The sequence below is a fragment of the Rhinopithecus roxellana genome, chromosome 4, assembly GCF_007565055.1.
Source record: "Rhinopithecus roxellana isolate Shanxi Qingling chromosome 4, ASM756505v1, whole genome shotgun sequence".
NCBI lineage: Eukaryota > Metazoa > Chordata > Mammalia > Primates > Cercopithecidae > Rhinopithecus > Rhinopithecus roxellana.
This window is the reverse complement of record NC_044552.1, coordinates 169,149,273-169,177,185: the sequence shown is the minus strand read 5'-3', so window position 1 is coordinate 169,177,185 and position 27,913 is coordinate 169,149,273. Positions and strand designations below refer to the sequence as shown.

The window sequence follows — 27,913 nt, the reverse complement described above, 5'->3', positions numbered from 1 at the left end:
CTCCCGGGTTCCCGCCATTCTCCCGCCTCAGCCTCCGAGTAGCTGGGACTACAGGCGCCCGCCACCGCGCCCGGCTAGTTTTTTGTATTTTTAGTAGAGACGGGGTTTCACCGTGTTAGCCAGGAGGGTCTCGATCTCCTGACCTCGTGATCCACTGCCTCGGCCTCCCAAAGTGCTGGGATTACAGGCTTGAGCCACCTCGCCTGGCCAAAGTATATATCTCTTATAGGTTTATAATGACTGATGATACATGGCATAGTGTTCAGTGCACAATTGGTGTTTAATAAATGTCAGTTATAGGTAGTAAAGTAGGAAGGTATTTTTAAAGTTTTTAACCTAACATGGACCCTTACGTTCAGAATATACTAGAAATGAAGGTATCCTTGATAAACCCAGTGATCAACAGAAATGCTAGGAAAAAACGGGCAGGTCATGGGGCCTTTTGGGAACTTATTTTCTTATCTGTAAAGATTTATAAAGTACACGAAATTTTTTCTTAAATCTATTCAAATATTACTTTTATAAAGTTTTTCACTGAAGCAGAGTACCCACAGAGTACTGCAGCCTCTAGTCATGAAACATAGTATCAATCTGACATACAGAGTGCAAAAGTTATATGATGACTTAGGTGCCTGTTTCCTTTGAGCATCCACTACCCATCTCATTAAGGTGACGAGGCATGGTTAAATAAAACTTATGAAAGAATGAGATACACCAAAAATAAGCTATCATTTATTACTGAAGGCAAAATATTGAATTACTGTAAAAGAGATAGGTTGCCCTCTCACAAACAATGAGGTGTTATTCATTCAAGACACACTTGTTAACACAATGCTTTCATCATAGCGATTCAGGAAAAAGTAACTGCCAAATATTTTCTCAAATGCTTTAAGAAAATAAAAACAAACTCTTTGGAGGGCAGATGTTGGCTGGTTGGTGCCTGTTCTTCTCTCTTTTCCCTTCGTCTCTGGCCATAAATCACATAGAGCCCAGTCTTTAACTTTACAAGTGTTTGTCTTTTAACATTTTACTATGAAGAAAAAATGAAATTTCTTAAACCCCTATAGTCTGTAGGAGTCTTTTTCCTAATAAAATGCATTTGAGTCATTTGTGCAAAATACACCTCAGTGTCCTCACAAATAGTAAAGGACAGTAACAGTGTTATCTGGATCTCATTTCCACTGCTCTTCCTAGCTTAACTGCAACAAAGTCCATCATCCTTTCCAATTTGATTGTCTCTATCAAATATTTTTCAATCTGAATCTATGCCTTGGAGGGAAACCTTGCTTCATGGCCTCAATACAATTATCAGCAGCCATCTATGAAGCACAGCATGTATTGTATAAATATTTGGACTGATCGTCTCTTGTGCCAGAAACTTTAAAAATGGTGTTGCTTCACACATGATTTGCCCTCTAAAAATATCGACAGACACTATTAACTTGACAAGAAAGGAAAAGAAAAACAAATAATTAGATGCGGATGAGTAAAAGGGAGTGGTACTCAGTGCTTAAAAGGCAATTTTGGACCATCACTATTTACAGGAAAATAGAAAGGGTCAGAAGCAATGGAAATCTCATAATTCAATATTCAAAGAAATAAAGCCACAGGACAGAAAAGCACTGTGATGATTCATCTTCTCTGGACATTTTTGGTTCCCTTTCTTCAAAGCTTATTGAGAGTAAAAGAAGTAATTTCAGTAAGAATAAATGAAAAGAAGCATGTTAGTTTAACTTTTCCATTGGCAATCCATAAAAAAGACACAGATTAGGAGTGAGAACTTGAATGAGCTACTTTACCTCCTTCGCTCCAGTTTTCTTAACTGCAGCATGAGAGTATTGACTAGACGGTGGTCATTATCTATGCCAGCTCTAATTTCTATGATTTGTAAACGCATGGCTGATTTGGCTGTCATGAGAATTTAGTCATCCAAACAACAGATTAAATTAGCTATAGCAATTTCCTTAATCTGTGATGCTATTATGTTGACTTTTTTTTTTCTTTTTCAATTTGAGAGCAGGTACTGTTTATTAACTGACCAGATTAGAAAAATAATCAAGGTAGACACCTTAGCTCATTCTTCTAATAAGCCTGTTGATCTGATCTTCCCTATTGCCAGCATCTCCACCTTCTACAAAATGGGTGGTCATTTTCTTCATTCCACCTTGTGGAGAAGATAATTTCAAGGGCCACAGGAAGTTATTTGCCTCTTTGAAGCGTTTCCAACAGTATAAATCTCATGAATCAGATCCTCCATGCAGATGATGCCATATTTACCAAGAGATCGAGCAATCAAAGCATTATCTGTCAAAGCAATTCGCTTCTTACTGATTTTGCCATAACCACGCTTGTAGATTAGCTCATTTACTGACTTCAGATTGGGGTAACCCCATGCAATATATGGCTCTACAATCCTCAGCCTGTTAATTGAAGCCTTGTTGAGCTTCACAAAGGTTCCATTGAAGATCTGACGAAGGCGAAGAAGCTGCAATACCTTTTGGATCTTTGGACTCACGCCATTGATACCTCTGATTCTGATGACAAACGCCAATTTGGGTTCAGCAGGTACATAGAAGTTGCCAGCTTTTCTTGCCATCCTCGCCATTCGAATTTCAGTTCTGTACAACTGCCTATATTCCTTGTGATAGTGCTTTGCTTTTTCATAGATAAGCTTCCTCCTAGGCTTTCGAAGCATCTTTTGGGCAAACTTCTTTCTCAGGCGCTTGATCTTCAGCTCTGCGAAATTCCTTCGCTTTTTCTTAAGGGTTTCTGGCAGAGCAGGAACCTTCTTCTGCTTCTTTTCTACACCCTCCATGGTTCCAGTCGTAAAAAAGAGCGACTTTTTTCTTCAACTGATTTGACTTTTCTATTAGTTGAAGATAATGTACATGTAAAAAAGGGGAAACTGGTTTAGCTTCAGAGACCTGGGTTAAAACAATTCCCAAAAGAACCAATCAATAATAAATGATATGAATACATGATGGAGTGAGATTCAGTGTTTGAAATATAACTTTGAAGACATCAGTGTTTACATGAAAGAGAATTTGTCATAAGCAAAAGGGGATACATTATTATAAAAATCAACTTTTTCTTTCTTTTTTTATTTTTTGAGACAGAGTCTCGCTCTGTCCCCCAGGCTGGAGTGCAGTGGCCGGATCTCAGCTCACTGCAAGCTCTGCCTCCCAGGTTTACGCCATTCTCCTGCCTCAACCTCCTGAGGAGCTGGGACTACAGGCGCCCGCCACCACGCCTGGCTAGTTTTTTTTTTTTTTTGGTATTTTTTAGTAGAGATGGGGTTTCACTGGGTTAGCCAGGCTGGTCTCGATCTCCTGACTTCGTGATCCGCCCGTCTTGGCCTCCCAAAGTGCTGGGATTACAGGCTTGAGCCACCGCGCCTGGCCCAACTTTTTCTTTTTATCAAAACAAATTTCAAATAGCATCAACCAAAACTGTATATCTGAGAGTGAAAGGGAAGAAACTAGGGGAATCAATCAGAAAATCAGAACATAGTATAAGTTCAAAAATATGAATGAATATCAGGTTTATCTACTATTGTGATGAAATCGGTTTGGGAGGATGAGGGTGGAGGATCCCTTGAGGCCAGGAGTTCAAGACCAGTCTGAGTAAGTTGGCGAGGTGTGGTAACACATGCCTATGGTCTCAGCTACTCGAGATGCTGAGGCAGGGGGATTCCTTGAGCCCAGGAATTGGAGGAAGCAGTGAGCTATGATAACCCCCCTGCATTCTAGTCTGGGCAACAAGGCAAGACCCTGTCTCAATTAAAAAGGAAGAAGAAAACAAAGAAAAGAAGGAAAGAAGAGAAAGAAAAGAAAGAGAAAAAGAGAAGAAACAGAGACAAAGAAAGAAAAAAAGAAAGGAAGGAAGGAAGGAAGGAAGGAAGGAAGGAAGGAAGGAAGGAAGGAAGGAAGGAAGGAAGGAAGGAAGGAAGGAAGGGGCCGGGCGTGGTGGCTCAAGCCTGTAATCCCAGCACTTTGGGAGGCCGAGACGGGCAGATCACGAGGTCAGGAGTTTGAGACCTTCCTGGCTAACATGGTGAAACCCGTCTCTACTAAAAAATACAAAAAGTTAGCCGGGTGAGGTGGCTGGCGCCTGTAGTCCCAGCTACTCGGGAGGCTGAGGCAGGAGAATGGCGTAAACCCGGGAGGTGGAGCTTGCAGTGAGCTGAGATCCAGCCACTGCACTCCAGCCTGGGCGACAGAGCAAGACTCCGTCTCAAAAAAAAAAGAAAAGAAAAAAGAAAGGTTTTTGTTTTCGGCCTGAGCATGTCTCTATGCAAAAATAGAATTCTTGAGGTTATCATAGATGCTTCTTCATTGTTAATGCTTCCCCACTCTCATGACTCATCAGCAATCAATAAATCAATAAGAAATACATTTTTCAGCTGGGCACGGGTGGCTCACTCCTGTAATCCCAGCACTCTGGGAGGCTGAGGAGGGTGGATCACAGGATCAGGAGATCAAGACCATCCTGGCTAACACAGTGAAACCCAGTCTCTACTAAAAATACAAAAAAATTAGTCGGAAGTGGTGGTGGGCACCTGTAGTCCCAGCTACTCAGGAGGCTGAGGCAGGAGGATGGCGTAAACCCGGGAGACAGAGCTTTCAGTGAGCTGAGATCATGCCACTGCACTCCAGCCTGGGTGACAGAGTGAGACTCCAACTCAAAAAAAAAAAAAAAAAAAAAAAAAGGAAGAAAGAAAGAAAAGGAATACATTTTTCATTTATAATACCCACTGCTACCTCTCCTCCAATGAAGGCTTCTTTGAGGAAGCTCCATTGCCTCAGCCTCAGACTGCTTATCTTCTACTCTATAAAGAAATATTTACATAACTTCAATCCCAAAACCTCACCTAGGAAAACTGAACAAGTGGAAATGGTTGACTTAAATTCATGCTTATTGACTTTTTTTTACAATTCAAACATAGAATGGGGTTGTAGATGAGACGAGTATCAAAATTTGATTTGGTTAGGTTGAACTGTGGTTTACCCACCAACAAACAAGACACAGACCCTGACCAAGGAGCTCACAGTCTATGACATTTATGGAGACAAACTATAAATATATAAAAAGTTTTAAAAGTAGTCATTCAAGTGTAATAAATGGATACTTAATAACTACACACACCCAGACATACACACACACACACAGAATTATTTATCTCATTGCTTTTTGTGTTTTTTTTTTAAGAACTATTGCCATCAGCTAACAAGCTGGAAAAAAAATAACTTTACAAATTTGACACAAAATTTGTATATTACATAAAAAGTTCAAACAAATCAGTAAGAGAAACCATTCCTCTCTGTCAGCTTATAATTACACTACAAATTTATGATGCTCTATCCTTTTTGGTATTATATTTCTAATGCTAACATCCCTCAATTTTTCCATATATTCCTGCACATTAAGCTCTCTTCTTTTTGTATGGCCTATTATCATGGCAAAACTCCATATTAGGTTGGAATTCCAATCTACACTAACATAAAGATATCATTTCCTAAGTCAATATTAAATTAAGTGGACAATGTGTCAACTTTTGCTTATAATGCCTACAAAGTCTTGATTTTTGCTTACTGGGAACATGCTTTTCAATAATAAAATATATATTTATATAAATGATATATATTTACTAAAATATTCTTTCAGTTTTTATGAGAAAAGAAGGAAGAAAGACTGCAGAGAGAAGAACAACTAATTAGAAAATGATCTAAAGTCAAAGTGAAGAAGAAAATAGTAGCCTGTGTATATTCCACATAGCTATTTTTAGCTCCTTGAAAAAAAAATTCCTTATAGTTTCTAACACTATATTTTATAACTGTAATCTTTTCCAGGATAAAAGCTCATCTTCTCTAAGTCTAATAAGCTTATTCCAGGGCTATCGTCCTGGAATTGAGAATTAAATATAACTTGAGTAGGTAAGCAATACGGTTTTCTTATCTCATAACAGAAGAAATGATACGATTTTAACTCATAATACCTGTCTCATAATGAACAGTAACTTAGTCATAGTGACAGCTGAAATAATGTTTTTGGATCCTTCATCATCTCTTCTATGGAATGGTAAATAAATGTGCCTAAAAGAAAAGAATTGTCGGGCATTGTTAACAGTTTTAATTTTATATCTATCTCTCTATATCTTTTTATCTGTCCTACAAAGTATTTTATCAAACATGTTGTTCCTTTCCCAAATGAAGGTATGCTCCCATATTTATCAGTTTACTATTTTTCTAAACTTCTTGATTTTGAAGTGGTTCTCCCATCAAAGAATCTTAGAAGTCATCCAATTTGATATTTTATCCAGTATAATAATCTTGTTATTCAGTTTTTACCCTGATTTCTTTCTTTTTGTTTCTCTTTCTTTTCTTTTCTTTTTTTTTTTTTTTAGGCAGAGTTTCCCTCTGTTGCCCAGGCTGGAGTGCAGTGGTGCGATCTTGGCTCACTGCAGCCTCTGCCTTGTGGGTTCAAGCAATTCTCCTGCAGCAACTTCCTGAGCAGCTGGGATAACAGGCAACCGCCAACACACCCAGCTAATTTTTGTATCTTTAGTAGAGACGGGGTTTTACCAGGTTGGCTGGGCTGGTCTTGAACTCCTGACCTCAAGTGATCCGCCCACCTCAGCCTCCCAAAATGCTGGGATTACAGGCCTGAACCACCATGCCTGGCAATACCCTGATTTATTTCTAAAGCTTATGCTAACCCAGTAATGAAAGAAGAAAACAGAAGTAAAGACATTAGAAGATAAATAATACAGAATTATTAGAAAAAAAGTGAGTATAAAAAGTGATATGTTTGAGAATTCCAGATCACATTTGTTCTTTGCGAAATGTTCTAACAGCAATACTTAACTTAGACTTAAACTCCAAAAATATCTGTGACACATCCCAAAACCACGATGGGTGGCAACATGCAACTTCCTGACTCTATATTCTTAATTACACTGCACAAAGTTGCAACTTCATTAGTAAATGTATACTGATTATCCTCAGGCCTTAAAATTCACTTAAATAGAACACTAACTAGGTGAAAATGCACTATTTCTCAATAATGAGTGCTGTTTTCAGATTAAATTGTTCCCTGGGATTTTATTTTATTTTATTTTTGAGTTCAAGAGCGGAGTTTAATAGGCCAAAGAAAAAGAGAATAGCTCTCTTGCAGAGAGATCAGTGTCTGATTTACATAGGGTTCAGACAGAGGATTGGCTTGACTAGGCATGCCATTTACATAGCTCACATAGAAGCTGGACACCCCGCTCTAATGTTTTTTTTTTTTTTTTTTTTTGAGATGGAGTCCAGCTCTGTCACCCAGGATGGAGTACAGTGGCATGATCTCGGCTCACTGCAACCTCCACCTCCCAGGTTCAAGCAATTCTCCTCCCTTGGCCTCCCAAGTAGCTGGGATTACAGGCGCTCACCACTACACCTGGCTAATCTTTTGTATTTTTAGTAGAGATGGGGTTTTGCCATGTTGGTCAGGCTGGTGGTCTTGAACTCCTGACCTCAATTGGTCTGCCTGCCTCGGCCTCCCAAAGTGCTGGCATTACAGGTGTGAGCCACTGTGCCTGGCCCCATCTTAATCTTTTATTATGCAGATGGGGCCTCTACCTAGCCAGTGCCACATTGTCTGCCTCTTTTTTTTTTTTTTTTTTTTTTTTTGAGATAGTCTCACTATGTTGCTTAGGCTAGAGTGCAGTGGCATGATCTCGACTCACTGCAACCTCTGCCTCCCGGGTTCAAACGATTCTCCTGTCTCCACCTCCCAAGTAGCTGGGATTACAGGCGCCTGCCACCATGCTCAGCTAATTTTTTTGTATTTTTAGTAGAGACGGGTTTTCAGCATGTTAGCCAGGATGGTCTTCATCTCCTGACCTCGTGATCAGCCTGCCTCTGCCTCCCAAAGTGCTTGGATTACAGGCATGAGCCACTGCGCCCGGCCGCCTGTTTCTTTACTATATATGTGGTTAACAAATAATAAGAAAGATGGAGCATCCACGTAGAACATACCTGGCCCCTAGGTAGCTTTTTTCTATTGGCACAGCTGACAGCATTCACCTTCTGGCTTGCCTTTCTATGTCTCCAGCTTGATTTTATAGGCTACTTTTTGTAAGAAAAGAATTGGGGGCTGCTTTTTGTTAGGACAGGATACCTTGCCAAGGACTCTCTTACCCTCACTAACTGCCTAAATAATTTCTTTTTAGCTCTTGGATCCTTCCTCCCCTCAGGAATACCCATTTATTACACTTTAATTACAACTTTTTAAACTTTTGTATATGTATAGTTTGTCTCCATAAATATCACAGACTGTAAACTCCTTACCTAGGGCCCGGGTCTTGTTTGTTGATGCAACAAGCAAGAACCGGCCACAGTCTCAGGTTCAGTGGACTTAATCTTTCCTGGCTGCTGGCTCTGAAGAGTCTGGCTGGTCCAGATGAGAGGGATTTCCCAAGCACAGTGCACCAGCTCCACTGAGGGACAGTCAGATTGCTTCCTTAAAAGAGTCCCTGATTCTGTGCCTCCAGACTGGTGAGACTTCCCAAGAGGGGTCACCAGACACCTCATACAGGAGAGTTCCAGCTGGCATCGGGTCAGTGCCCCTCTGAGATGAAGCTTCCAGAGGAAGGAGCAGGCAACAATCTTGCCTCTTCTGCGGCCTCCGCTGGCAATTCCCAGGCAATCAGGGTCTGGAGTGGACCCCCAGCAAACTTCAGGAGACTTCCAGAAAAGGAACCTCACTGTTAGAAGAAAAATAAACAAACAGAAGGCAACAAGAACACCACCACCAACAAAAAAGACCCCATAAAAATCCCATCCAAAGGAATACAGCGTCAAAGATCAAAGGTAGATAAACCCATGAAGATGAGGAAAAATCAATGCAAAAACACTGAAAATTCCAGCATCCAGAATGCCTCTTCTCCAAATGATCACAACACTTCTCCAGCAAGGGTACAGATTGGGACTGAAGCTGAGATGGATGAACTGACAGAAGTAGGCTTCAGAAAGTGGGTGATAACAAACTTCATTGAGCTAAAGGATTATGTTCTAACCCAATGCCAAGAAGCTAAGAAATATGATTTTTAAAAATTACAGGAGCTGTTAATTACAATAACTGGTTTAGAGAGGAACATAAATGATATGATGGAGCTGAAACACACAGCACAAGAACTTCATGATGTAAGCCAAATCAGCCAAGTGGCAGAGAGAATATCAGAGCTTGAAGACTATCTTGCTGAAATGAGGCAGGTAGACAAGATTAGAGAAAAAACAATGCAAAGGAATGAACAAAACCTCCAAGAACTATGGGACTATGTAAAAAGACCAAACCTATAGTGGATTGCAGTACCTGAAAGAGACAGGGAGAACGGAACCAAATTGGAAAACACACTTCAGGCTATCATCCAGGAGAACTTTCCCAGCCTAGCAAGACAGGCCAACATTCACATTGAAGAAATACAGAGAACCCTAAGGTACTCTACAGGAAGATCTACCCCATAATCATCAGATTCTCCAAGGTCTAAATGAAGGAAAAAATGTTAAGGGCAGCCAGAGAGAAACAAAGGGAAGCTCATCAGAGTAACAGCAGACCTCTCAGTGGAAACCCTACAAGCCAGAAGAAATTGGGGGCCAATATACAACATTCTTAAAGAAAAGAACTTCCAGTGCAGAATTTCATATCTGGCTAAACTAAACTTCATAAGCAAAGGAGAAATAAAATCCTTTTCAGGCAAGCAAATGCTGAGGGATTTTTGTCACCATCAGGCCTGCCTTGCAAGAGCTCCTGAAGGAAGCACTAAACATGAAAAGGAAAAACCATTACCAGCCATTACAAAAACTCACTGAAGTACACAGACCAATGACACTATGAAGCAACTACATTAACAATTCTGCAAAATTAACCAGCCAGCTTTATAATAACAGTATCAAATTCGCACATAACGATATTAACCTTAAATGTAAATGGGCTAAATGCCCCAATTAAAAGACACAGAATGGCACGCTGGATAAAAAGACAAGACTCATCAGTGTACTGTATTCAAGACACACATCTCACATGCAAAGACACACATACGCTCAAAATAAAGGGATGGAGGAAAATTTACCAAGCAAATCGAAAACAGAAAGAAGCAGGGGTTGCAATCCCAGTTTCTGACAAAATAGACTTTAAACCAACAAAGATCGAAAAAGACAAAGAAGGGCATTACATAATGGTAAAGGATTCAATTCAACAACAAGAGATAATTATTCTAAATATATATGCACCCAATACAGGAGCACCCAGATTCATAAAACAAGTTCTTAAAGAGACTTAGACCCCCCGCCACAGTAATAGTGGGAGACTTTAATACCACTAGGCAATACCATTCAAGACATAGACATGGGCAAAGATTTTACAATGAATTTGCCTAAAGCAATTGCAGCAAAAGCAAAAATTAATAAATGGGATCTAATTAAACCTCAGAGCTTCTGCACAGCAGAAGAAACTATTATCAGAGTGAACAGACAACCTACAGAATGGGAGAAAAATTTTGCAGTCTATCCATCTGACAGAGCTCTAATATCCAGAATCTACAAGGAACTTAAGCAAATTTACAAGAAAACAACAATCCCATTACTAAGTGGGCAAAGGACAGGAACAGACACTTTTCAAAAAAAGACATACATGCAGTCAACAAACATAGGAAAAAAAGGTCAACATCACTGATGATTAGAGAAATGCAAATCAAAACCACAGTGAGATACCATCTCATGCCAGTCAGAATGGCGATTATTAAAAAGTCAAAAAAAAAAAAAAAAAACAAACAAAAAAAACGGATGCTGATGAGGTGGTGGAGAAATAGGAATGCTTTTGCACTATTGGTGAAAATGTAAATTAGTTCAATCATTGTGGTAAACAGTGTGGTGATTCCTCAAAGATTCAGAACCAGAAATACCATTTGACCCAGCAATCCCATTACTGGGTATATACCCAAAGGAAAATAAATCATTCTGTTACAAAGACACATGCACACATATGTTCACTGCAGCACTATTCAAAATAGCAAAGACAAGAAATCAACACAAATGCCCATCATTGATAGATTGGATAAAGAAAATGTGCTACATATACAGCATGAACTTCTATGCAGTCATAAAAAGCAACAAGATTATGTCCTTTGCAGGGACATGGATAAAGCTGGAAGCCATTATCCTCAGCAAACTAATGCAGGAACAGAAAAACAACACTGCAGGTTCACACTTATAAGTGGTAGCTGAAGAATGAGAACACATGGACACAGGGAGGGAAACAACACACACTGGGGCCTGTCGGGGGAGGGCAGAAGGGGGTGAGAGCACTAGGGAAGAGAGCTAATGCATGCTGAGCTTAATACCTGGGTGATGGTGCAGCAAGCCACCATGGCACATGTTTACCTATGTAACAAACCTGCACATCCTGCACACGTACCATGGAACTTAAAAAGTAAAATAGCAGTAATTTTAAAAAACAAAAACAAAGTTGTATTGAAGGTAGCAAACAATGTCATAAGGAAACACAAAGGCATAAAACGAAACAAAAAAAAGGAATGAAAGAGTTAAACTAAATTTTATTTACAGACATCATTTTTTTAATTACAAAATGGAAAGGAATCTATAAAAGTCTCAAAACCAATAAGTTAACTTAGCAAAGTGGCAAAATACAAATTAATATAAAAATTGACTGTATTTTTACATACTAGCAACAAACAATTCGAAAAATTAAATTAAAAAATTATTTGCAATAAATACATATATAATTATTTATAACATATCCTTAAGTTAAAAAATTAACAAAAGATAGGCAAGAATTTTACAATAAAGATACAATACATGCTGAAATAAATTAAGTGAACCTAAATGGAGATATACCGTGTTAATGGATTAGGAGGCTCAAAATTGCTAAGATGTCAATTGTCCACAAATTGATCTATGGGTTCAATACAATCCACATAAAATCACAATTAACCTTTTTTTTTTTTTTTTTTTTTTTTTTTTTTTGAGACGGAGTCTCGCTCTGTCACCCAGGCTGGAGTGCAGTGGCCGGATCTCAGCTCACTGCAAGCTCCGCCTCCCGGGTTTACGCCATTCTCCTGCCTCAGCCTCCCGAGTAGCTGGGACTACAGGCGCCCGCCACCTCGCCCGGCTAGTTTTTTGTATTTTTTTAGTAGAGACGGGGTTTCACCGTGTTAGGCAGGATGATCTCGAACTCCTGACCTCGTGATCCGCCCGTCTCGGCCTCCCAAAGTGCTGGGATTACAGGCTTGAGCCACCGCGCCCGGCCATTAACCTTTTTTTGTAGAAAATGACAAGTTAATGTGGAAATTCAAAAGAGCTACAATAGCAAAATAATTGAAAAAGAAGAGTAAAGGTAAAAAATTTACACTATCTGACTTCAAGCCAAATTATAAAGCTATAGTAATCAAGATATTCTAGAATTGGCATAAGGATAGAAGAATAGATCAGTAGAGTAGAATAGGGTTCAGACATACATAGACCCACACATATACGGTCAACTGATCTTTGATATAAACATGCCATAGTAATTCAAAAGTGAAGGGAAAATAATTTCAATCAATGATGTAGAACAACTGCATAAATATAAAAAAAAAAGAAAATCACCTTGTGTCTGAACATTGCAACTGCCCTATTGGGATATGAACAATGATCTGAGATGCTCTTGGCTATAAAAAGCAGTAGGGAAGTTGAGTTGCTGGACTCACTACTACCTCCCTGCTACCCCACTGTGGTATTATTTCCTTGCATTCATAGGACACTAAAAACTACCACCACCACCACCAACAAAAAATCAATGAATACCTGCTATATGTTATAGAATAAATAATGTGGTATATATTTGTAGAAAACAGTGATTTTTTAAATGTCTCATAGGAAAGGGACTGATCATATTAAGTATTTGGAGAAAGAGAATACAAACAGCATATTAGAGCAAATTAGAGTGTAAATTATGGGCTTCTAATATTTGGGGGATTAATAAATTTTAAAGCAGCTCATAAGTTATAATCAAAGGTCTGACTTTAAAACCTTTCAAGCCAAATTCATTCCTCATTAAAGGAAAAAGTTTGAAATGTTTGCTATCAAATATTGACTTAACTGCTGTCAATATCAGAAATATTGATATTTAAATTCTCATAAACGTGGGCTGAAAGCATTATCAAAATCATGTCTGAACAAGCTGTAATCATAATGTAGACTAGTTTTTAAGACTGAAAAAATAAAGTAGGGATATTCTCTTCACAATTAATACCAGAAGTTCTTGTTACTAATAATCTTTCTGATACTTATAAAGAACAGTGACAATCAAACTTGATAGGCAGTAGAGTTCCTGCAACACAGTTTGGCCTAAGTTAGGCACTCAATAATTATGTGTTGGTAAATAAATGTTCAAGTAAATGAACTTAATGAAAGAACACTAAGCAAAGATTCATAAGTCTCAGCTCTACTGAAAATCCACATCATCTCTTGGAGATTTTATTTCTTCACGTGTAAAATAAGAATTATTATACTTGTGTATCTCTCAAGGCTACTATAAAAATCAGAAAAAAATATTAGATGAGAAAGCATGTTAGAACTAAGAGGAGATATAAATGAATCCTTTTGAGGCTAATAGAAAAAAGCCACATTTCTGACCACTCACAAGGAGTCAAGAGTAACTTTACTTAGTTGAAATATCAAGAAGTCCAGATGAAACGGGTGCTTGTAGAATTGAATGAATACACCTCTGGAACGTAAGCTTCACACTGATCTTTACTATAAACTGGACAAGAAGGTGACAACAGCTCCTTTATTTCTTAGATTTATTGCACTAACATAAACAGGATTGTTTCCTACATCTGGGAAAGAAGAGATTCTGCAAGAAATACATTTTGACCAAATGGTGGAATGGTCTTTGGTGTTTTTATCCAAACAAACAAAAAACCCAAAGCAATTGTGAAAGGAAACCAAAGAAAATAGCTCCTCTATTATCTTTATTTTAGGTCAAGCTATTTAGAAGCAAGTTCCTGCATTTTGGCTCAGGCCTAATGCTGTCACTCACTGAGCTTACCAGAATGGGAAAAGCTAGGGTTTGCATTCTAAACATCCACATTTGCGTTTCCTTTATATGACAAATGAAGGATCCTGACCTAGACCATAATTGCATAGTAAAAAGGATGAACTTGAGCTTGGTTAATAAAATAGGTTGCGTTTCCTTTATATGACAAATGAAGGATCCTGACCTAGTCCATAATTGCATAGTAAAAAGGATGAACTTGAGCTTGGTTAATAAAATAGGTTGATATCAGTATAGAGACTAATACAAGTACATTTATTTTAACTTTTCCAAATGTTGGAGATTCTTAAGGGAAAACTTTCAGTATCTGTTATTTTATATTGATTTTTTTTCTGGAACAAACAGAATGGGAGTATTAATAAGCTGTCTACAGAGAAGGATCCCCAAGTACAAGGAACTCGGATTTTTTCTGTAGAGTTATATGTATCCTTTCATTTGGCAGAAGAAATTAAACCCAAGGCCTGACTCACCAATTCCTACGTTAACCAGGATTACTATAAAATTCTGTTTCCTTTGAAATCCCCACAAATTCAGCACTGATCACATTTGCAGTCATGCTATACCTCAGCTCTCCTCACTATACTATGTACAATCAGAACAGCACCTGACAGGCATATGCACAATCATAGTAATTATTATTGAATGAGTAAATGAGTTTAAAAATTAATCTTAAATATTCTAAAATCCTTTTTTTTCCCCAATTTGCATTTAGACTGGGGTAAATCTAACTTTTCTTTGTTACTTTTGTGGATTCTCTTTCTCGTACTACTTATCTTCATGTATCTTGCATCTTGGATTTGGAAGTATATTTAACACAGGAGGTTCTTTGTCATTCTTGTTTCTGTCTTTGCATTTCTCTTCATTATGTCTATAAGTAGTTTTAAAATTATTCTTCCAAAGCTCAAAAAGCTTTCATTGTATCTATAAATATATCTTAGATTACTTTCTTCTTTTCTAATTTACCACTGCTAACACATAAGAAACCAAATGATTTTCATATATGGGTATTGTATCCGATCACAGCATTGAAATTTATTTAAGTTTTAAAAGTTTTGTGATTAAAATCTTAGGTTTATTCATGTAAACTATCATATTTCAATAATTTATTCTTTCTTTTCTAATTTTTATTCTTCCCATTTTTATAATTATTATATTGCTGAATCTCTCCAGTATAGTATAATGTTGAACAGTCAAAACAATTTGTCTTCCTAACTTCAATGGGAATGTTGCAATATCATATGTACTGTTTGTTGTTCCATTATTGATAAAGACCCTTAATCAGGTTTAGGATTTACCTTATGTTCTTAGGTTTCTGGCTTATTTTTTTAATGACTGATTTCTGAATTTCATTAAATGTGTCTACATCTGTCTGGATAATATTCTTTTTTAACTTAATCGGTGTTCCAATACATTGCATTGGTAGTTTTTTTTTTTTTTTAATTTTTGTAAACCTATTTCCTCATGAAGTATTATTACTGTTATTATTGTCATTTAATACATAACTGAAATAATTCAAAAATTATTTCTTTAGGATTTTACATCTATATTCATAACTGAGTGGGTCTACAATTTTAATTTCCTGGATTCTCTTTTACAAGCTTTGGTATCAAATTTAAAATAGTGTTAGTGAAAAAATTAGAAAGCTTTCCCTTTTCTCCTCTACTCTCTGAAACTTGCCCTGGCTAGAGTGCAGTGGCACTATCAAGGCTCACTACACCCTGGACCTCCCAGGCTCAAGTGATCCTCCCACCTCAGTCTCCCAGGTCGCTGGGACCACAGGCATGCACCACCATGCCTGGCTAATTTCTCTATTTTTTTTGTAGAGACCAGGTTTCACCATGCTGCCCAGGCTGGGAGTCTCTATTCTTTACATGTCCTTGAGTTATTGATGTATAGTTAATTTGTTATCAAGTTTTCTTTTTATATACTTTTTTCATTTCTGATATTTTGATCACACAAAGTTGAGATGAGAAATTTGTTTTATCACAGCTTTGGACATATTTATCTGCCTTCATCATTCCCTAATCAATTAGTATGGATTTCTCTTTCTCTGTAAAATAACTACTTGCAGATTATCAATAAAGTTTTCCAATGGTCTCTGGAATATTGCATGCCTATAAATTCCATGTCTAATGAATACCACTTTTAACCCTGCTGTAAGAATTCTTGTAGGTAGTCTTACTATGTTACCTCAAACTCCTGGGCCTAAGTGGTCTGCCTCTGCTGGCCTCAGCCTCCTACAGTGCTGGGATTACAGGTGTGAACCACTGAGCCCAGCATATTCTTTGTTAAATCTTTTGTTAAATATAGTGAACCCCAAGTTTCTCTTCAAATAATCAGTATGTCAGTATGTTCAGCTCTCTTATTCTTCAATTATCCATTTTAATGTTTAACTTCCTGGTTCTCTTCAGCTCCTCACTTCTAGTTTCAGTAAACAACTTTCCCACCAGTCCTAATCAGTAGTTCACATCTGTTCCCCTAGTCACCTGCTCCTTCCTGACTCATCCCAGTCACCTGCTTTGACCTGAGTCACCCTTGGTTACCTGCTCTGACCTAAGTCACATTTAGTTACCTGTTCCTAACCATCCTTCCCACCAAACCACTCATCCCACCACTCTGGCTCATACCTCTGCCCTCTTTAAAATAGCCAGTCAGAATTAACTTAGACTGTGCAGTCCAACCCCAGCCAATAGGGGAATGACACAGCAGTAGGGGCTACCTTGGTCAGGAATAAGAACTCCTGTCCCTCCCCGTCCAGGTGTGCTCTTGCCATTGTTTCATCTGCGAGGGGCACCCTTTCTGCAGAAAGTAAAAATTGCCTTGCTGAGAAAATTAAATTTATGTTTGAGTGCCATTTCTTTAAGGCACTGCGGAACAAGCATTTTGCATTTCTAACATTTTGAAACCACCTGCCAGCATCACACTGCAACAATGAAACACTGTAACAACACAACATTAAATATTAAAATGTCTCAACATTAAAGACAAAGCAAGATAACCACTATTACTATTATGGTAACCATGATATTCCTTCATAACTTCACTCAGAAAAATCAAAATATCTGAAATATATTAGAAGAAAACTGAGTACCTCTTCTGTGAGCTATAAAAGACATACATAAACGAAAAAATATTTTCTGTCTGTTGAAAGAAAAGCTTAATGTAGTTTAATATATTTGTATAATAATATAGTAATATATAAACTAATATATAATATATTATATACTTTATATGTTTAATATATTTATATGTAACATTAATTTATATACTAATATACACATTTCACCACCAAATTGATCTAAATATAAAAGTAATTCCAATAAAAATACTATTTTTTTTTTTTTTGAGATGGAGTCTTACTCTGTCACCCAGGCTGGAGTGCAATGGCATGATCTCGGCTCACTGCAACCTCCGCCTCTGGGGTTCAAGTGATTCTCCTGATTCAACCTCTTGAGTAGCTGGGATTACAGGTGCATGCCACCACACCCAGCTAATTTTTGTATTTTTAGTAGAAACATGGTTTCACCATGGTAGACAGGCTGGTCTTGAACTCTTGACCTCATGATCTGCCCACCTCAACTTCCCAAGTTACTGTGATTACAGGTGTGAACCACCACGCGAGGCCAAAAATGCTAATTTTTTGTACAAACACAATCAAATATTTCTAAATGGACCTTCCTCTATTTGTTATTAGAAATCATTTATTTATTCATTTACCCATTTACTCATTAAATATTGAGGCTCTACTGTATGTCAAGCACTGTGCTAGGCAGAGGAATCACCAATGAAGACTATATTGTATAGGTTTATTTATTTATTTATTATTTTTCTTTTGAGATGGGTCTCACTCTGTCACTCAGGCTGTAGTGTAGTGGAGTGCAGACTGGAGCTTGGCTCACCAAACAATCCTCCCACCTCAGCCTCCCAAGTAACTTGGTCTACTGTGAGCCACCATGCCCAGCTAATTTTTTTTTTTTTTTTTTTTTTTTGTATTTTGGTAGAGAGGTTTCACCAATGTTGCCCAGACTGGTCTTGAACTCCTGGACTGAAGCAATTCACTCACTTTGGCCTCCCAAAGTGCTGGGATTACAGGCGTGAGCCACCATGCCCAGCTCAATATGTATATTTAGATCTCATTTTTATGAAACATATATTCATACACAAACAGAAGATACACCAAATTGTTAGAAGTAGTTACCTCAGGGTCCTAGGAATTTTGGTAACACTTTTCTCAGTTTTGCTTATCTTTTTTTTGTTATCCTGAGAAAAATTACTTGTGTAATTTTTGTTAAAGAAAACACTTTTTTGTATATGAATGAGATACATTATTTTAGAAATGCTAGAGATAAGACATAAAAAATCAATTTGCATCTACATATTTGCATTGTCCATGAGGTTTAAGGCAAATATTCCTATCTTAATTTCTGCTACAAATATATTCTTGAAGAAGAGAACACAAATGCTCATGCTTAATAAGCATAATACGAAATGTAGCTCTACCATCTGTTCATTTGCACTATATTATTTTAATCATTTTTTCTGACTTATCAATCAATATATTAAGAAACTGAATGTGTATGTGTGTGCGTGTATGTGTATATGTGTGTGTGTATAAAATGGACCAAATATAGGTTTTATTTCTTAGACTTGCAATACATATATATTAAATTGTGAAAAACCCTACTAGTCTGTTTTAATATGTAATAACAGTTCTCTGCCACAATAATATATTTTTCTATCTTGGCTTTACTTTCTGATGCTTAATTCCATAAAGGCTTTAATTCTATCACCAATAAATTTAATTTAGGCCAAGTATTTGTATTGTTCTCTTTTGCCAGATAAGAAAATAAAAGCTGAAAATTTTATTCAACTTTCCCACGACTACAAAACCTGTAAGTGTTAGAGATGAGATTTGGACTAAAGCATTCTGATTTCAGAATTAATTTTCTTAACCACCTCCTACTTTTAAGTTCCTGCATCATAATAGATATGTAATATGTTAACTGCTAACTGGTTATGCTTGTCACATTACACAAAGGGGAAAGCTATTTCCCACATGGTCTACAGTCATATTCAGGATGACCCAGAGACCAAAAATAAATATTTTAAGTAATTCAAGTTAGAATAAAAGGGAAGGAAGAAAGACATAAAGTGAGAAGGTCAATCAGATTAATACTGGAAAGGTTTTTGGTTAAAGGGGAAAGAATGTCATTTGAAGAAAAAATTAGTCATGATGTAGATGGGAAATTGACTTGGAAACAAATCACAGTTCTGAAATGATAATTCTTTGAGATTATTGTGAAGTTTTCTCTACTTAAATTCTATATTTTCTGTGTAAAATGCTTGTATTTATAAATCAAAACTTATTTTGTGAGTTAAAACCACTCTATTGAAAATAAAAAATTATTGGCTTTCCAATAGTCAAAGAGAACTTAATAGTGAACTCTAAGCTCTTCAAGTATAATTTCTATTTCTCTTTCCTATTTTGATTCAATTGTAATGCTACTCTTCTTATTAAGTTTTTGTTGTTCTTGTTATTTTGCTTAATTTAATGAAGTTCTTCCCTCTAATTATAGGTGTATATTTTGTGCAAGTTTTTAAAAATTAATTTTTAAATCACATAGCAGGTCAAGTATTAGAAGCAATTTCCATTTGATTTTAGTTGAATATAATCTGGGATATTTTTGCTAGTTGGTTTATTATTCAGATAGTTTTGATGAATAAAATACAAACTACTTTATTCTGAAATAAAATCAATGATGAAAATGTTTTAGTGGCTCATTAAATAATTATGACTTAAAAAAAGAAATAGTGTATCAAACAGCATTTGGAGGCAATAGAAATTAAAATAAATTTACAAAGAGAAAATGATTCAATATGTTTGCCATTTGTATTTCCCTTCATCTAATTTGCATAATATTCCATTCTCTGTAGTCATTCAGTAGTCAAAACTCACTGTTAGGTAATGATTGAAAAAGCAACCAAGATTTAGTGTTTATGCCGATCTCATTAGCATTCAATCTTGAGCAAACAGACCTGATGTGCAATGGAAAATTTCTCAACTAGAATTTCAAGATTTTCATAATGCATTTTGTTTTCAAATTCCTGTCCTGCTTTCAAACAGGTTACATAGAGGCACATGATTTTTCTGCGTAGTGTTTTTTACTTCTTAACTTTTGAAATATGTAAAAGTTCCAGTTTTAGTTGATTATCAAGGCTTTCTTCTTTTTCAGAAGTCAGATTTGTTCTTTCTTTGTGTGTGTGCGTATGCAAGCCTGCCTTAATAATCTACAAGAATTTTTAGTTATGGAAGATTGAATTTTAGTTATTGGTAGGAAGGTAGAAGGTATAAAATATAGAGCTCCATGTCCTTAATTTTAATTTATTAATAATTTGGGTTATGTTACACATAACATGGATAAATGCTTTTCTCCTCAGAAATCAAGATTTTATTTAATCGATATTTATTTAGTTTTATGATCCATGTCTACAAATCCCACAGATATCAGCTATTAATTCTAACATTTGGAAGGGCTTTTGTTTTTTGTGGGATTTGTTTGGAAGCAGGCAAGCAATTATAAAGATGGAAACCCTAGTCACAAAAAACTTGAAAACATACATTTTTTTTTCCTTACCATCCATCTGGCTCAGAACTTGAGTTTTTAAAAGATGTTTTCCTGCCCACGAGTTGATATTAGAGTCTGATAATAATACTCTAGTTTCCTTATGAAGGCTTAATTTTTTTTCCTGTGAACCCTTTTAGAAGAAACTGTATTCTTTTTGGTCACATTTGTGAAAGAGGGAAACATGCATATGGTCACCAAGTCCTCAAAATATCTTTCCATTGGATATGAAGGCAGAAGATAGTTTCTTAGTTCCTTGAAGGATGACACAGAAGGATGACACTGGTTTTCAGTGAGAGGTAAAAGAGGTAAACTGTGTGTAGCTCTTATCAGTGAAGGATATTGAATAAGAAATATTGTATACCCGTGTTAGTCACTAACAGACATAAGGTTTCTATGAGGAAGCCAGTCACTTGCTCTACAAAACACCTAGTAATTGTATTTCACCATGTGTTTCCAGATGCCAAGCAACTGTTGCTTATTTTGTTATAGATTTAATCCCTGCCAGTTTATTGTGTTTCAAACAATAGATGATGCAGACCATGGGAACTTCAGTTAAAATGTATTCCCTAAACATGTCCGGATGTCACACATAGATTTTTGGTGGGAAAACAAGGTAGATAAAGCAGTATCATTGACCATGACAAATAATATTTAAAGGTACTGAATTAGTATGAGGAAGTTTATGCTAAATTAAGATGTTTGGTTAGGGAAGGAAATGCTATCTATTTGAACATGGAAAGAAAAAATAATTTCTTCTGTCTGGAGATTTAATAGACAAAATGCTCAGGTTTGCCAGGTGTTTGTCAGAGTTAAATTGTTTTTTCATTAAGTTTTCATCCTTCTATTCTAATCATGTTCATTAATTTCGTTTCATTCTAAGGAGTAAGACTTTTTTTTAATGTCCACATCCCTTTTGTATTACAAGAGGTGGTAAATGTATTTTTCCACCAGACTATTTCTCAAAGGAGCACCAAAGTAAATTTTATTCCAGTCTTATCAAATCATAAAAAACATGAAGACCTTTTTAAAGGAGGGCTATCATTTTATAATTTATTAAGAGTAGAAGCATATCATATAGTTCTTTAATTTCTTTACTGTGACAGAAAAAACACTGGTCAGGTGTATATGGCTAATGTTAACACAAGAAATTAAAATTCTTACTAACATCTGAGAAAAAGTAAATGATTTTATGTCAGATTAAATTAAGGTTTCTGCATTAAAGGTGATTAAAATAAACATTTCAGAATTTATCCATATAAGTAAAATTTCCAGGAGATAACATTTAGCTTTAAGAGTAACTAGTGCTGTTTAAAATGACCTCTGCTTAGTTTTTATATTCTTGTTGCCTGAAATTTTTATGTAATATAAAACCATACTCACCTTTCATTAGATACTTTATATCAGTATACTCTGCATACTCAAAATAAATGCAAGCCAGCTGAGCTAATTCACAGGGTTATTTCACTGAATGTCAGGAAAACAGCTACCTAATCTGCTGGGATTTGGTTCATAGCCAAAGGAAGGCAACAACTTCTCTAGTCTGACTGAATCTGCTACACCACAACCAATTTCTTTAGCATTGAGAAACAGCATGTCTCTACAGCTTGCCAAGGGCTAGATATTGTAGGTCATACTTGAGCCAAATAACATTTCTCATGTGACCCAGTGTATTCATTTAAGTATGTCTAACTAGAGTGCATTTCAATTACATAGTGAATTTAAACATGTGGCCTACCTTTAAAAGATGCTGTAACTTTAATTGAAAAAGCCTTTTAGTGGTTATTCGGTTCACAATTTTCTTATAATTTTTTAAAAAGAAAAAGGCTAAAAATACTAAAATCTACATTTTAAATGTTAGACTATTAGGATATGGGGATGCATGGATGAGTGGATGGATAAATAAATGGATGGAGTCAATTGTGTATTTATAAAACAAATCTTACCTTTTGCAGTGATTCATTTGTTTTCCTCAATAGTTTGACGAATTTAAACTTCTTAACTATATGGGAATGAGGCAAAGCAGAAGATTTTAAGCTGAAGAATTAAAATTCACTGTTCTATTAAAGAACTTCAAAAAAAGATAAAATATCTCTGATAATTATAAAATAATGAACACAATTGTGGCTTACTTGTCTAAAAAGTCAAGTTTTATTTGAATTTTCAGGAACCTAGATATAAATAAGCCCGTGAGAAATACAAGATGCCTATCTGAGGAGGAAGCACCTGCTTTTATTTAATATCTAACTTGTATTTATAAAGTGGAAAAGAGGAGGTGATATGAACTATTGGAAAGTTCTTATGATGGGCTAGGGAGTTTATTAATACAATTTTATTTGATGTACCCTAAAAATGTATGAGATAGAGTTATCACCTCTACGGTTTTGGAAATCTTAAATAGCTATGACTATAGCTATTACGAAGTTAAGAAATAAGGAGCTTTCTCACGCCATGCAGAATTCCTTTTGTTACTGTTATTGTCAAGTTAATATAAGCTTTCTCAATATGATTGATTGAATCAATGGCTTCTGAAAATTTAGATTTTATAGATCTGTGGAAATAATTCAAGCAAGTAATCAAAAAATATTTTGGAAACTGACTTAATATTGCCAATTTTTATTGGCAAAGTTAAGCCATTTTAAAAATTGTATCTATTATCACAATTCTATTTTAAAATGTAAAAAATATAAAAGACTAAAACCTCAGAATGATAGACAGACTGTAAACTAATAAATGTAGCTTTAAAAAATCAACTGGATTGTCCGATGCAGTCTGATTTCAAACTGGACGGGTAAAAACCTGTCCTAGTCCTCAAATTGGCATCAGGAAAAACACTGATTTAGACTATCTCTTAGGAAAAAAAAATTGTAACGTCTAACATTCTAATCACTTTATTTTATAAGGAGAAAAAGACCAGGTTATTCTACATCTCCAAAACTGATTTTAATAATCTTGACCTTGAGCTGCTTAAAAGTAGTTTTTCAACATTCAAGAAGAAAATAAAAGCTCTTCCTGGACTGAGTAGGGGCTAGAGAGAGTCAAAGAAAATGTAGTGTGCATGTCAACCAGTGTTGCAAAGAGCAGAGGCCTGGAAGAAGCACAGGCTCTACACAGATGACATTGAGTGAGGAGATCATGGCAGAGACACAGACACTGGTGCCCAACAGCCAAGTTCAGGTGCAATAGCCACTCCTTGGACAGAGGCTAACCTAGACCAATAGATGGCACAAAGACCAGAGTCCTCTCTCAATGCCAGCATTATATATACATGACCACAGACATTAGATAACCCCAGAGAAGACCAGGAACACATAAGGAGAACCCCCAGAGGATGACATTTTGCCCTAGAAGTATCTTAAGATACTCAGAGTAACCTTAGAGGTAAACTGTTCAATTACAGAAATACAAAGTTATAGTTTAGTATATCTAAGGTGGGTTAACATTTTTAAACCACCCACAAATATTTGAGTTAAATCTATTATTAGAAAGGACAATTGGAACTTGATATCTTGCTTTTCCTATTCTGAAGAAATATTTATGGTGAGATCAGTAAATAGCATAACTGTTTGGCTGAAAGTTAAAAGACACTCAAAGAGAATTAGCTAATTATTCAGGTCACTTATTTTAGTCCCTTAGAGACATTAAGCAATAGTACCACCTAATTTTTAGTATATTTTCTCTGTCTTAAGAACATTTAGGAAGAAAACAGTAGTTTCAATTTTTTATAGGTTCTATTCAGAGAGGCATTAAAATCCTTAACCTATTTCTCACCGGAAGGAGAAAGGAAAAAAGAAAATTAAGTGCTGTTTGTTCATCCTTTGTAGTTCAGAATAAAGTATTGGTTATTTTTTAAATTCTACTTATCGTTTCTCTTGCCTGATTTCTCTTCTGCCTTGGACAAAGGAGGCTCCTTAAAAAGATGTTGTCATCTGAGCAAAATCTGGGTTAAGATAAATTGAATGTTGATCCTTAGTTTAGTTTTTGAATTGGCAAGTTTTAAAAACAGAGCAATTCCAAGCAAAAAGAAGTGTTTCCAAACGGTAAATTTTTTTTCTTCGTAATAAAAGGGCCCTGAATGTTGTATTAGTTTGTTTTCAAGCCGCTAATAAGTTGTACCCAAGACTGAGTAATTTACAAAAGAAAGAGGTTTAATGGGCTCCCAGTTCCACGTGGATGGGGAGGCCTCACGATCATGATGGAAGGTGAAAGGCACGTTTCACATGGCAGCAGACAAAAGAAGAGAACTTGTGCAGGGAAACTCCCCTTTATAAAACCATCAGATCTCACGAGACTTATTCACTGTCACAAGACCAGCACAGGAAAGACCTGCCCCCATGATTCAATTACCTTCCACTGGGTCCCTCCCACAACATGTGGGAATCGTGGGAGCTACAATTCAAGATGAGATCTGGGTGGGGACACAGCCAAATAATATAATATGTTTAATCTCTAACTTATCTTTTTCCCTCCCCTGAAATTCTTTGCCTACTTCAAGGCAAACACTGATACACTGCACTACATGGTTGTGTAAGAAAAAGAGTATGGGCTCTCAAGTCACAGAATTCTAAGGTAAAATCATCTGTCTATTGGCTAAGCATAGCAAATAAAATACTTAGCCTTCTGGACCTGATTTTAAACATTTATTCTCAACATTATGATTGACAGCCTTTCATTCTGCCCCAGAGTTCCATCTACAAGATGGAAAAGCAAAAACAAACCCAATCCATAGTGTTTACAATTCTTGGCCAGCAAATTCTGTGTATTAGTTAGATATTGCTGCATAACAAATCATTTCAAAACTTAGTGGCTTAGAACAGCAACCCTTTACTATAGTTCACAAATCATGGGAAAGCTGAGTGGTTCTTTAGGTCTTGGCTGGGCTCCCTCATGCGTCTGTCATCAGCTGAGTATTGACTATGAGCCAGCTTTGCTGATCTTGGATGCTTTATCCAATGTACTTCTGTATCTGATGTGTTTATGACTTTGCTTAGGACAGCTGAGGTGACTTGGCTCTGATCCATCTGCTCTCTCATTCTCCATTAGGTTAGCCTGGGCTTGTTTATAGGAAAGAGGCAGAGATTCCAAGAGACAAGAAGAGAGTGACATTTCTGCTACATTCTATTAGTCAAAGCAAGTTACAGGGCCAGCTGGGGAGAAGCTGTAAAGTTACATTTCAGAAGACATGGATATAAGAAAGGGTAGATAATTGTGACCATTTTTATCATCAACTATAGCATGTGTTTAATGTTTGGGAGAGAGGGGCAAGACATTACTGGTGCGAATACTATCAGCCAGTGTGCACTGAATATTTATTATATACTAGGTATATGTGATTATGTTTCAAAAATTATATGAAGTAAGGTTTTATTACTCCTATTTTATTAATAGGGAAACTAAGGCAATATGAGATGATATTTGTGTTGGACAAAAAATAACCTTAGCTTGTTATGAGTCCTAAGAACCAATTGTTAGAAAAAACAGAAAGAGGTGTCTCCCCTAGATTTTGATTCTAATACCCAAAATAGAAATGCTATCACCTATTTTTGTCTCTCAAATAACTGTTTTTGTTTTAATAGACTATTATAATATTGATCAGTGATATTCATACCTAAATGTCTTCTTATCTACATAACTGCTGCAGCGAATTACTACCAGTGTACTTACTATCTTTCATCTATTTTACCAGAACTTTTTGAGTGAGGTTGAACAACGGTACCATTTACCAGCACCTATTTTTGTTTTTGTGCAAAGCATGGTTACATCAAATATATATTTTTAACAGCTCTTATACTGATTAACTCCCTTAGCTGCAACCAGTTCATATGCCAGAGGAATGAAAGAAGAAAGGAGAAAGCACAAAGTTACTGAAAGTTGAGTGGGTGATATGTTAAGCTAAGAATGCTGTAAACTCGCTTAATCATAAAATATAGATGGTACCATGAAAACAATTTATCACTGTGTTATTTAGTAAGAACAAGATTAATTTTTTAGCAGTTTACCTAGTTTGTCTTAAAATTCCATTGTTTGGGAAGCATGATTAATTTTACCCTAGGGTTCATGGAAACTAAGAATTAGAGAGATTGAGTGAAAATATCTTTAATTATAAGTCAGAAGACGGTTCTGAACCTGATTCTCCATTACAAGCCAAGTGATTTTTTTACAAGCTAATTAATCTTTGGGAGTCTCATTTTCCTCATTTATAGTATTGAAATAATGCTACCTTCTCTCCCATCGTAACTGTATTTTTGCAAAATTTAAAGTTGATAATGTGAGGACAGGGTTTTGTAAACTGAAAAGAACTAAACAGCTATAAAGCATGGCTGATGTAACAATTCGGCATACATAAAGTTACTCCTGCTGCACTTGCCTCCATTATGAAAGTTTATGAGGATTCCTTCTTCAAATGTGCACTCAAGCTTGTTACTAATTTAGACAGTGTTTTATTGTGTACATGGTAATAATATAGAGGAACAGATCAAAACATCTATATTATTAGAAGTTAATAAAAATAGAGCCTCCATTTTTGTGGGTCTGTGCTACAGAAATGGAACAGTTATGAATCACAAATATGTGTGTGTGTATACACACACATAATTTTTCTCTTCTTTTGTAACAATTTGCCAAAGGGGAATCACGGCAGAATTTATGACCTTCTAAGGAAGGTAGAATATCAGCAATTTGATAAAAGCAGAAAATGTAGCATGTGATAAATCTGAAAGGAAAAATCATGCCCAGAGAGTCATCTAAAGTTTCAGGGGTCTTGCTTGGTAGAAGGGAATGTAAGTTTTAGCTAAGAAAAAGTAATCCGTCATTGATGATAATATCAATAGTAGCTGTTGTGTATGGAGCGTGTCCTCTCTATTACCTCTTTATATGTACTGTCCTGTTTTTTCTTAACAATATCAGTATGGAGTATTGTACTCCCTCTACAAATAAAAACACAGACTTATAGAGGTTATATAATCTGACCAATGCCACACAGCTATTCAGTGAAAGGTGAAATCCTGTCCTTAGATTCAAAGCATATTGAGAAAATATCCTATCTTATATCTCCTTTGCTAATTTTATTTCCTTTACTAATTCAGTCTGATGTTATAATACATAGAGTTATTACATACCTTATATCTGTATAGTGCTTTTCAACTACATCGTTCAGTGAGAACAAAATTCTTCCTCCCATTTGGAGAAGTTTGCCT

General features: G+C 36.2%; 1 pseudogene across 1 annotated transcript; it reads right to left on the bottom strand.

Annotated features, from left to right (window-relative positions):
- Positions 1-716: 716 nt before the first annotated feature.
- LOC104671792 lies at positions 717-27,913 on the bottom strand (annotated as a pseudogene). Its single transcript, XR_004056878.1, has 3 exons — positions 27,836-27,913; positions 22,664-22,719; positions 717-2,866 (listed from the first exon to the last, which is right to left on the bottom strand). The product of XR_004056878.1 is annotated as a 60S ribosomal protein L7 pseudogene (transcript).